The sequence below is a fragment of the Carettochelys insculpta genome, chromosome 3, assembly GCF_033958435.1.
Source record: "Carettochelys insculpta isolate YL-2023 chromosome 3, ASM3395843v1, whole genome shotgun sequence".
Lineage (NCBI taxonomy): Eukaryota > Metazoa > Chordata > Testudines > Carettochelyidae > Carettochelys > Carettochelys insculpta.
Window position 1 is genome coordinate 101,470,902 of NC_134139.1, and position 12,074 is coordinate 101,482,975.

Sequence of the window (12,074 nt, forward strand, 5' to 3'; positions counted from 1 at the left end):
ATATTTCTCTGATTTCTCAGTTCTGCTCCAGAAATCTGATAAAGTTGGTCTTGCATACAAAAGCTCATTGCCTAATAAATAAATATGTTAGTCTTTAAGAGCTACAGGACTGCCTGCTTTGTTTTGTCCACAAGGTGAAGAATGCTACAGGGGGAAAGGCTGTTCTAGATTTGATTTTGATAAATAGGAAAGAAGGCTATGTTTACACTGTGCCCTTAACTCAAAAGAAGACATGCAATTTGCACTACATAAATTGTATATCCTATTTTCAGTTAATTTCAAAATTGGCTATTTCAGCTTTTGGCACTGTCTACACTGCACCAAATGTCGAAATGCTGCACTATTTCGAGGCATCCCTTATTCCTCATGCAGCGAGGTGTAAAGGGATGCCAAAATAACATGCCTGCTATTTTGAAAAATGTTTCAAAATACCAGCACGTTTCATAGATGCAGGATAGTTATTTTGGGATATATCAGTATCCTGAAATAGCTCTGCAGTGTAAACATAACCAAACTGGTTGTGAATTTGAAAGTGGAAGGCACCTTGGGTGAAAGTGCTAATAAAATGACAGATTTCATGATTCTATGAAATGGTAGGAGGGAGAACAGCAAAATAAAATAACGGATTTCAAGAAGGCAGATTTTAGCGAACTCAGACAATTGGTAGGTAAGATCCCATCGGAAGCAAGTCTAAGAAGAAACACAGTTCAAATCAGTTGGCAGACATTAAGAACACAAGAGCAATCTATTTCACTTCATAGGGAGGATAGGCAGTACAGCAAAAGGCCACATTGGTTTAAACAGGAGATCTTAAATAATCTAAAAATAAAAAGAGTCCTATAAAACATGGAAACTAGATCAAATGACAAAGGATGAGAATAAACAAATAACAAGTAGATGGGATAAAACTGGAAAGGTAAAGGCAGAAAATAAGATCAAGCTAGCTACAAACATAAAGAGTAACAAGAAAATATTCCACAAACACATTAGGAGCAAGAGAAAGACCCTTGGATATGTTAGGAATATTACTCAACAAAGAGGGAGAAACAATAACAGATGCTATTGAAAAGATAGAGGTGCTTAGTGACTTCTTTGTTTCAGTTTTCATCAAAAAGGGTGGTAGTTACTGGGTACCTAACATAATGAATGTCAGTGAAAATGGGTTAGGCTAAAATAGGGAAAAGTACAAGTCAAAAATTACTTTGAGAAGTTAGATGCCTTCAAGTCATAGGGCTTTGATGAAGTGCATCCTAGAATACTTGAAGAGATGACTAAGGAAAGATATGAGCCATTAGCTACCATCTTTCAGAAGTCATGGAAGATGACAGAGATCCCAGAAGACTAGAAAAAGGCACTGTGAAAAGGGAAATAAGGGTAACCCATGGAATTACAAACCAGTCAGCCTACTTTCTGTATGAAGGAATATAATTAAGCAAATAATTAAGGAATCAATTTGCAAACATGTGGAAGATAATAAGGTCAGTATGGATTTGCAAAGAACAAAACCTGTTAAACCAGCCTGATAGCTTTTTGGACAGTGTAACAAGCCTCGTGAATAGCAGAGAAGCAGTACATGTCATATATCTAGAGCTGAGTAGGGCTTTTTATATAGTCTTTCATGACCTTCTTGTTAACAAGCTAGGAAAATGGAGCTACTATTGTGTGGGTTCATAACTGGTTGGATAATCATTCTAAGAGCCCAATGGTTTGCAGTTATGCTGGAAGGATATAATGAGTGGAGCTCCACAGGAATCAGCTCTGTGACTGGTTCTGTTCAATATCTTCATCAATGATTTAGATAACGACATGGAGAGTCTGTGAATAAAAACAAGCTGGAAGGGAGTTGCAAGTCCACTAGAGGACAGGATCATAATGTAATATGATCTGGACAAATTGGAGAATTGGTCTGAGGTAAATAGGAGGAAATTCAAAAAGGGCAAATGCAAAGTATTCCGCACAAGGAGGCACAATCAGTTGCACACATACAAAATGGGAAATGATTCTCTAGGAAGGAGTAATGCAGAAAAGGATCTAGGAGTCATAGTGGATCACAAGCTAAATATGAGTAAACTGTGTGCCACTGCTGCAAAAAGCAAACATCATTCTGGAATGCATATTGTAAGTAAAATATGAGAAGTAATTCTTCTGTTCTACTTCTCATTGGGTAGGCCTCAGCTGGAGGATTGTTTCCAGTTTGGGGTTCCTCATTTCAGGAAAGATGTGGACAAATTGGAGAAGGTACAGAGAGAGCAACAAAAATGATTAAAGATCTAGAAAACATGACATATAGCAGTAAGAGATTCCCATGATGTAACACAGTGGCTCAGCAAGAGTCAGCAACAGTCATGTTTCATCAGGGACATCCCTTGCAGGGCTGGGACAACCCCTGTTCCTGCTTCATACCTTCCTCAAGCCCCATCACTGCTGCATCACCACCCTGGCTCTTTCTCCTTTCCTCAAGCACTGCAGACCAGATCACAGAGGGCCAGGCATGGTGGCAGTAGGGGGTCTCCTTTCTCCCCCACCAAGTGGGTACTGAGAGTGGGAGGGCCTGGCAGCCTCCTCCTCTCTGCCCTGCCCCACCTCGCCACCCTCCCAGCCCATTGTACCTGTTTCTCTGTGGTAGCAGAAAGCAGAGCACGTGGGGGCTGGAGATTTCTGCTTCCTGCCACCACAGAGAAGTTGAGTGCAATGGACCAAGAAAGGGCAGCACACTGGGGTGGAGTGGAACAGGCTGCCAGACCACTCTTGCTCCCACCATCAGTGTGATGAGTGTGGTAGGGACAACCCCTGCTGCCACCAGATGCCAGGCCCCATAATCCTCTGGGTCCCTCCCATCCACAGAATGGGTTGTGGCATCTGCTGTGGGACCTCCAAAAGTGTGGGGTCTGGGATGGCTGCCCCAGTTTTTCCTATGGGCAGGAGGGCTCTGCCTTCCATTGAATATGAAGTCTGGTTAGGAAGGCCAGCCCACAGAGCAGAATGGAGGCAACAGACATCTGAGCTACTGCTCCCTAGCAGCACCTTCTGGAATTTCTCAATCAAATAGTTTGTTTTTAAACGGGAAAAGATTGGAGTTTGGCCAAAAATGATCTGCTTTTGATATTTTGCCAAGGTGGGGGCGACTCTCTGCAAGTGACATCCACCTGAATTAGCAGCCAGCCCACGACAATATTTCTTAGCTGTATGTACTGCTCCCACTTCTCAAAAGTGACACCAGTAGGACAACTCTCTGCTCAGGGGGTTCCTGCTGACACCTTCGCAACTTAGGGCCGGTCTGCACTATAAGCTTTGGTCGACATATTCAATTTTGGGATGAATTGGCACTGAGTGAATGCAATTGTTATTTATTACTCACACACCCTTAAAGTATAACTTAATAGAAAAGCAACATGCTGAAGTATTATATACACAGGAAAAAAACTGGCTTATAAATGGCACATCACTGTGCCAGATATAATAGAATGAACAACACCTTTACAGATGCTGGAGCTGGTTCACAGGCCTATAGGAAATAATATGAAACATTACCATTTGCTGCTCTATTTCCTATACTGTCATGTGCTATCCAATGCTTTAATTTGTTTCCTTCATTGTTACTCAGAGGGACTTTTTTTTTTCAAAGGGATGGTAATTATAGGCTGCACTTAAAACCACTAATAAAAGCCAAAGGAAATAAATGACTAGGGTTTCACCCTAGAGATAACAAGAGTTAGCTTTCTGATGTATTTTTGTGGTGAGAATATGCTGACAGATGAACGGGAATAAGAAAATATGTTCAGCGTTGAGATTATACTGTGATAGCCGTTTTGGAAAATAATACCCACTACTGAGGGAGACTGGCAGTTGAAAGCAGAATGTAGGGACATTTTGTTGATGGTATTTTGCATTTTGGATGCTTGATTACCAAACAGAGGGCCCACAGTCTACGTGTGCTCGCTCAGGATACATCTCCCTCACAGCAGGGATTGCTGCTCTGAGGCTAACTCTATACCAAGGAAATAAGTCAATTTCAAATACGCAGTTCTAGTGAGAGCATTTGCTTAGCTAGAACTGACTTATGAGAGTCGACTTATTTCCCTAGTGAAGACCTAGCCTCTATAATCTTTCAGTGATCTCCCCTATTGCGTAGAGTACAGGGGTCGACTGCTGACCCCGGAGGGATTGATTTCACCATGTCTTTGCCAGATACGCAAAATCAAACTCCAGAAGATCAGTCATGACGGGGTTGATCTTCCTCTTAATATAAACCAGCCCTGAGGTTGAACTAATATAAGTCGATTTAACATATCTAGGAAGATTCATCAAAGCAACTGCAGATCGCTTTGCAATTATGTCCATACTCTACCCTCAACAAAAGGAGTAAAGTAAGCCAACGGGAGAGTTCCCATGGTAAACTGACCTAAGATACATCGACTCCATTGACTCTGGTATTCACATTGCTGGCGTTGGGTACTGTAGGCCAACTTTCTGCAGTAATATAAACGTAATCTCAGTTTGCCTCTTGTGCTCCCTTAGAGCCTCTTTGCCTGATCCTCAGGATCTCATGATCCACTATGTGGTTAGTTAGCTTTAGGCTTTTGGAGCTACATTGCGACTAGCTCTGATGCAGCAGTGGAAGATTCCTTACAGTACTGAGTTGTACACATCACACAAGTGCCACTCATCTGCAAAGTAACTACTCCTTTCTTGCATCCTCTGTAATACAGTTTTCTCAAAGGGCTGGGGAGGGAGAAAAACAATAGCTGCACCAACAGAGAAGTCTGCAGAGCAGGTTTCCTGATCCTAAAGAGTGATACAATCCCTTACCCAGAGCATTTGTGAGCTGGAAACAGAACACTGCTTGGGGTGGGGAAGCTGTGCCTCGCCCCATACTCAATATTAGGCTTAACTCGCCAAAGCAAGTGCTGCCTCTGACCATGCCTTTTGTATCATTTAGCACTAGTTTCCCCTCCTCCTGAGAGGTAGCTAAATTTAGGGCCCTGCAAAGAAGAAGAGAAGAAATCAGTGACAAAGTCTGAGTACATTTGAAGTGTCAGTTGCTTTATTTGTGCATATACATCATCCTGAAATAGAGCTGCAGGCAATCTAGTCTTTCAGGAATTTCAGCCAAATGCCAGTGCCCCATTGCCAGAGGGCAAAAATTCCCTTCATCCATAAAATTAAAAAAATCAAAAAATTGCCTAGCATCTCTTCTACTTCACATACCATGTGCTGCACAATATTATCAGTGGAGTCTGTGCTTATGAATCTTAGCTGGTCATTTATTAAGAAAACTATTTGTAGAGATTCTGCAGCTGTAATTAGCATTGCAGGTGGACCTCCTAATTTCTCAATACTTCTCTCCTGAGCCTTACACTTCTTTCTCAAAGTTCCATGCTGATTGCTACACCCTTCAAATCTAAGGCTATGTCTATGCTAGGGAAAGTAAGTCAGTTGCAGATATGCAGTTCTAGCTATGTCAGTCACATAGCTAGAATCAATGTATCTGCATTCAACTTACCTGGCTGTCCTCACTGAAGAAGGTCATCAGGAGATTTTCTCCTATTGATCTCCCTTACTCCAAGCAAGATGCGAGGAGTACAGGGGGTGACTGCTGACACTTGATAGGTCAATTTTTGTGTCCCTACCAGATGTGTGTAATGGACCCCTGGAAGATTGATCCTGAGTTGGTTGATCTTTTGGGATAGTGTAGACATAGTCTAAAGTTGTCCTTATGCTGAAAACCACTTGCTGATGTGTCCACAGTAGGATGCTTCACTATCTTTGAGGAGGTGAAGGGGGCAGAATTTCAGTATGAAATCACAATGAAACCTGCACCAAGGGCCTTTTCTAAGAGAGAAACCCCAAAATTTCCAGTGCTGTATGCTTGTTTGTTTGTTTGTTTGTTTCAGTTAAAGAAGTCCTTTATCACTAACATTTGTTGTTGGTCCTTTAAGGATTGTTTAAACCAAGCTTCACTAAAATCAAATTTGAGGACATAACAGTGATAAACACAATGGTGATATGAGTTGTTTACTGTGTTCATGATACATTGCAGATGTTTTCATGACGACCACATTAGTAATAGTTAACAGTAGCATTGTTGTTGGAAAACATCAGTTCTGTAAATATACTAACACTTTTTTTGTTTTTACTGTGTAAGGAGAATAAATAATTTATATCACCACTGTAAATACAAATGTATTAGTGTTTTGGTTTTCCTTCTACCAAGACTATAAGCAGTGGCTCATATCTCTGCCTGAGAGCAATGAAAAAAAGAAGGAAACAGAAAGCTATGCCTGCTCACATTAGTGCTCCATCTGAATCTAGATGATTATTAAAATACCTTTTATTGTCTGTAATGTTATAAGAAAAATATAGTAAATTGCTACAAGACAGTCTGGACTCTGAGTCAGAGATTTATATAACATTACCAAATGTGTTTGCTTTTGAATAATTAGATATTGTCAATCAGAACCAAAATGCAAAATGTTATTCACAGACATGCTTTCAGGACATAAGCTTATCATCAGGTGGAGTTAGGAAGAAATTTCTCCCTATGGTATATTACTGCACAATTAGGTACATTATACAGAGTTTATTACTTCCTCTGAGGCTTCTGGCATTGGCTACTGTTTGAGACAGGACCCACTGGTCTTTTCTGCTATAGCACTTTCAATGTGTCTAGGCTTACAGCATGAGTTATGGGTACACAAAATATAGCCATCCTAATAGAGCAACCATATTTTCTTTCAGTAAGGTTTACTGACAGCGTAATTCATAGAGATTCGCATGTGCGTTCTGACTTCAATCTTGGTATGATTTGCAAGAACCTAATAATATTAATTGGCTCCCTGTTTCTGCTTCTAATCTTGTCACCACCGAAACGTAGACATAGGTAGTTGATCTCTTACTTTGAGTTTTTGCCATACTTCAGGGTAAAATTTAAAAAAATGGGGAGTAGGCATTTGGATGCTCAAAAGTGTTTTAAATAACCAACCCAGGATACTTCTGAATTGGAGATGGGTCTAAACTAGAGTTCCACAGCCAACCAGACAGCAGAGTCTTGAAGCCTAAACCCCTCTTTCTATAAAAAGCCAAAGACAAACATCCTAAAACTTGGCATTGGTTATATTCAGAGCAGGTTTCCCAATCCCCTGGGAAATGTCAAGATTTAGGAGAGAACCAAACCACCGTATAGACAAGAAGTTCAAATTTGGAATTCAGGTCTGGGTTCTCAGTTTGGCCCATTTCTTTTTGAGATCTGTGAATAATGCTGTTTAGATTAGTATGTGTCTCCTAAAACATACCATGTGTAATCAATGCCTAGTTCTCACATTATCCTCCTGCTTTTCAGCAAGGCTGGTGGACCATTCCCTGATGTTCAACAACTGTGAAAATTTTGTTCCTGGAGTAATAAACCTGTGCGCAATCAGATAACTGAAATTTGGGGAAAACCTTTGCAACATGGCTGGAATGAATACTTTGGCACTTGTTTACATTTAATTAGAAGTTTAATATTTGGAGGGGAGGTTTTGGGGGTGGTTTGTTTTTAATTGAAATGAACTTCAACACATTGAAGCTGTGTCTACACTAGCCCCTTCCTTTCTGAAGAGGCATAGTAATGAGCGAGGTCAGAAGATGCTAATTAGGCACTTCCATGAATATGGAGCACCTCATTAGCATAATGGCAGCCATGGTGATTCAAAAGTGACGCTTTCGAATCGGTAGACCAAATAGGAAGAAGTGGGTTTCAAAGACTGAGGGACCTTTCAAAAGGCCCCCATCTACATGGGCGGTGTGCGATTCGAAAGCAGCACCTTTGAAGTGCCACAGCTGCCTTTATGCTAATGAGGTGCTGCATATTCATGGCAGCACCTCATTAGCATTTTCCAACCTTGATCATTACTATGTGCCTTCCAAAAGGAAGGGGCTTGTGTAAACACAGCTTGAGTGTTGACTGAGAAGCCATTATTTCCTTAATTTGAAAACTTCAGGAATGATATTCAAAGTTCTGCATCTTGGAAATCTATTTATCTCTCCCTTGCAGCTAGGATGTATAGTATTACCAAAGCTATCATTAAAACCCCACTGCCTCAGGTGGTTGCAAAAAAAAAAAAGACAAAACAAAACAAAAAAAAACAGTGCCATCTTCTATTTGGAATAAGAGAATAAAGTGGGAGCACATGTTGAATTTTAATGGCACTTATTCTGCTTTTCCCCTATCCCATCTGGACAATGCATAGCTCTTACAGAGTGAAGAGATGGAGACAGTTGCAAAAAAAATTCAGAAGGAAAATAGAGTAACCATCAATCAAGTAATATCTGCAGTCATCTCCTTAGGGTAAAACTGGTGTGGTTCTGTTATATCTCATTGCAATAAGGGCTGGCATAAAAAGGGGCTACAAAGAGCCTATAAGACATGAGACAGTAAGAGAGCGATTTAATCAGACTGACTGACAAAGCTAATATATATTCTCTATGAAAGAGGAGTCTCCAGGGTCATGGTTTCAATGTTGAACAAGAACTCCAGAAAGTTTCGAGAGCTGGATTGAGTCAGAATTGATTTTTTCTCTGTTTACTACATTCCCCAGGTGAAAAGTTAATGAACCAAGGCTACAGCATAAAAAAGAATAGGATGCTTAGAGGGCTGTGATAAAAATATCATCCAGGTAGATCAGGGGCTGAACTTTCACAGTTCAGAGCAGGCACCTTACTAACCTTAGGAATGAGGAAGGAGCAATGCATTTACCACGTGCTCTATGTTTAAACACTGTACTGGAAAATATTTTGTATTCTATGCAATGTAAACAACTGCTGATACCCTTGTATCTGTGGACATATTGGTATTTAACTACATGACTGATCAATGAAATTTTGCATTTAGTATTAGAATTAAAATTCCTAATGGGTTCAGAAAAGTATTAGGCCCATTCATGAAAGTTAGGACCACCAGTATGGATTAGCCAGAATGGTCAGGGATACAACCCCATGCTCAGGATGCCTATAAACATCCCAGTGCCAGAATCTGAGACTGGACAACAGGGAATGGATCACATAAAATGACATTGTTCTATTCATTCCCCTGAAGAATCTGGCAACCACCTCTATCAGAAGATGGGGCAATGGACTGGATGGACCACCATTAATAAGAGCCAGTGTGGCCTTTCTTCCTGTTCTTATGTAGTAAGAGCAGCTCAGAAGTCTGAAACTAATGTTATGAACTGGAGGAGCAAGAGCAATTCAGTAACTCATGTCTTTCACTAGCCCTGTGAAATATGCTTCACTGGAATCAAGTTCATTCATACTTCCTCACTATCCTAGACACTGCTTCTTGCCACTTCCACAGAGCCCACCCTCCTAATGATAATTAAATATCCATCTCCCTAGATAATCACAGCAAGGAGGGGAAAGGTATACACATTGACTGAACTAGAGCTAGATTCCTGCAGGGCTGGGAGGGACACACTGATCTCTTTCTCTTCCTTATCATGGATGTGGCCAAGTTTTCCATGGTCTCATGAAGTTTCTTTCAGCCACCAGTCCTGTCTCTCAATGTTCTGTGATGTTATTTAGCTCTAATTTACCCCTAAATTTCTTCTAAATGCCCACTAAGCAGTAGAAGTGTTGGTAATGCTGCCAGACAATATTATACTCCCATTGTCCTGAAAATTCTCTTGTTCAGCACTGGTCAGATCCTGAGGGTGCTGGACTAGAGAGGTTCAACCTGTAGTGTTAATTTGCAACCTTCCAGAAAAAGCTTCCTGTTTTTTTTCCTAATTTCTCTGTGTATTGCTTGAACACAACAGTAACCAATTTCCATCAGACTTTCCAGAAAACATTTTATCCTAATATAGGACCACACAAATGAACTTTCTACCCTCTTGATTAGTTCTAGGGATGATTAAATGGTTGCTGGTGGAAAATGGCAAAATCAAATTTAGAAAATGAATTTGTTTCAACCATAACTTGTGGATAGACGAGTCTGTTTCCATAACACACGCACACCATAGCCGTGTCTACACGTACACGCTACTTCGAAGTAACGGCACTAACTTCGAAATAGCGCCCATCACGGCTACACGTGTTGGACACTATTTCGATGTTAACATCAACGTTAGGCGGTGAGACGTCGAAGCCGCTAACCCCATGAGGGGATGGGAATAGCGCCCTGCTTCGAAGTTGAACATCAAAGTAGGGCACGTGTAGACGATCCGCGTCCCGCAACATCGAAATAGTGGGGTCCACCATGGTGGCCATCAGCTGAGGGGTTGAGAGACGCTCTCTCTCCAGCCCCTGCGGGGCTCTATGGTCACCATGTGCAGCAGCCCTTAGCCCAGGGCTTCTGGCTGCTGCTGCTGCAGCTGGGGATCCATGCTGCATGCACACAGTCTGCAACCAGTTGTCAGCTCTGTGGATCTTGTGTTGTTTAGTGCAACTGTGTCTGGGAGGGGCCCTTTAAAGCCGTGTCTACACGTGTGCGCTACTTCGAAGTAGCGGCACTAACTTCGAAATAGTGCCCGTCACGGCTACACGGGGCGAGCGCTATTTCGAAGTTGAAATCGACATTAGGCGGCGAGACGTCAAAGCCGCTAACCCCATGAGGGGATGGGAATAGCGCCCTACTTCGACGTTCAACGTCGAAGTAGGGACAGTGTAGACGATCCGTGTGCCGCAACATCAAAATAGTGGGGTCCGCCATGGCGGCCATCAGCTGAGGGGTTGAGAGACGCTCTCTCTCCAGCCCCTGCGGGGCTCTGTGGACACCGTGTGCAGCAGCCCTTAGCCCAGGGCTTCTGGCTGCTGCTGTGGCAGCTGGGGATCCATGCTGCATGCACAGGGTCTGCAACCAGTTGTCGGCTCTGTGGATCTTGTGTTGTATAGTGCAACTGTGTCTGGGAGGGGCCCTTTAAGGGAGCGGCTTGCTGTTGAGTCCACCCTGTGACCCTGTCTGCAGCTGTGCCTGGCACCCTTATTTCGACGTGTGCTACTTTGGCGTGTAGACGTTCCCTCGCAGCGCCTATTTCGATGTGGTGCTGCCCAACGTCAAAGTTGAACGTCGACGTTGCCAGCCCTGGAGGATGTGTAGACGTTATTCATCGAAATAGCCTATTTCGATGTCGCTACATCGAAATAAGCTACTTCGATGTAGGCTTCACGTGTAGACGTAGCTCATATGGGATATATATTAATGTTCTAAAAATACAAATACAGGGTAAACCTCTCTAGCCCAGCACATTCTCATCCATTAACATCCTTAATCAGGCATGACTTTAGTTAGCTGGATATCCACGTGTCACGGGTGTGGCCAAGTTTCCTGTGGTCCCTTAAAGTCTGTTTCCAGCCACCAGCCCTGGCTCTCAGTGTTCTGTGCTGTGCTGTTATTTATCTGAAACTTACCTCTAAATGTCTTCTTAGAGTCCAATAAGCAGTGAAAGTGTTGGGAACGTGTTAGACAATATTGACCTCCCGTGGTCTGGCAAATTCTCTCATTCAGCACTGGTCAGGTCCTGAGGATGCCAGATTAGACAGATTCAACTTTTAACCAATTTTAAATAATTTTAAAGTCTTTATTGTGACAGGTAGCTTTATGATGTCATGCTGATGTAATTACAGAGCCATAATTGCACAGTTATGACTCACTGGGAACGAATGGGTGCACTCCTTTTCTTAATGCGATTTTCTACGATAACATTGTTATTTGAAAAGGCAGGAATCCTTTAATCATCACAAATTGAATATCTGCAAGAACTCATTTTACTGACTGTTAAACATGCTTCTGTTTAGAAGTGCTAAGGTTTTTCAATGGAGGATTTGTTCTGCAGTGAGTTTCTTTAAGACATTTTGTAACCAACTGGTGTGGTTGGTCAATGAAAGGTATACAAAATGCAGATTTGCTGTACCCTCAAAAGCCAGGGACCTGATCCAGAGCTCTTTAAAATCTTTAGTTATGACTGTCAGGCCCTGTATGAAGAAATAATGCAAATGACTTTCAGATACTCTTGTTTTCATAGTCAAATTACAAATTCTCCAAGACAAGTGTTTAAAAAAACAAACAAATCTTGACACAATTGGCATCTTTGTAACCAAAA

The 12,074-nt window shown here is 41.9% G+C and overlaps 1 long non-coding RNA gene across 1 annotated transcript in view; it reads right to left on the reverse strand.

Annotated features, from left to right (window-relative positions):
• The window catches only part of LOC142010393 (uncharacterized), a 40,399-nt gene extending 28,938 nt beyond the window's left edge, over nt 1–11,461 (reverse strand). Inside the window, exon 1 of the long non-coding RNA XR_012644781.1 lies at nt 11,383–11,461. This is a non-coding gene — a long non-coding RNA (uncharacterized LOC142010393). The remainder of the gene's footprint in view (nt 1–11,382) is intronic.
• Nucleotides 11,462–12,074: the final 613 nt, after the last annotated feature.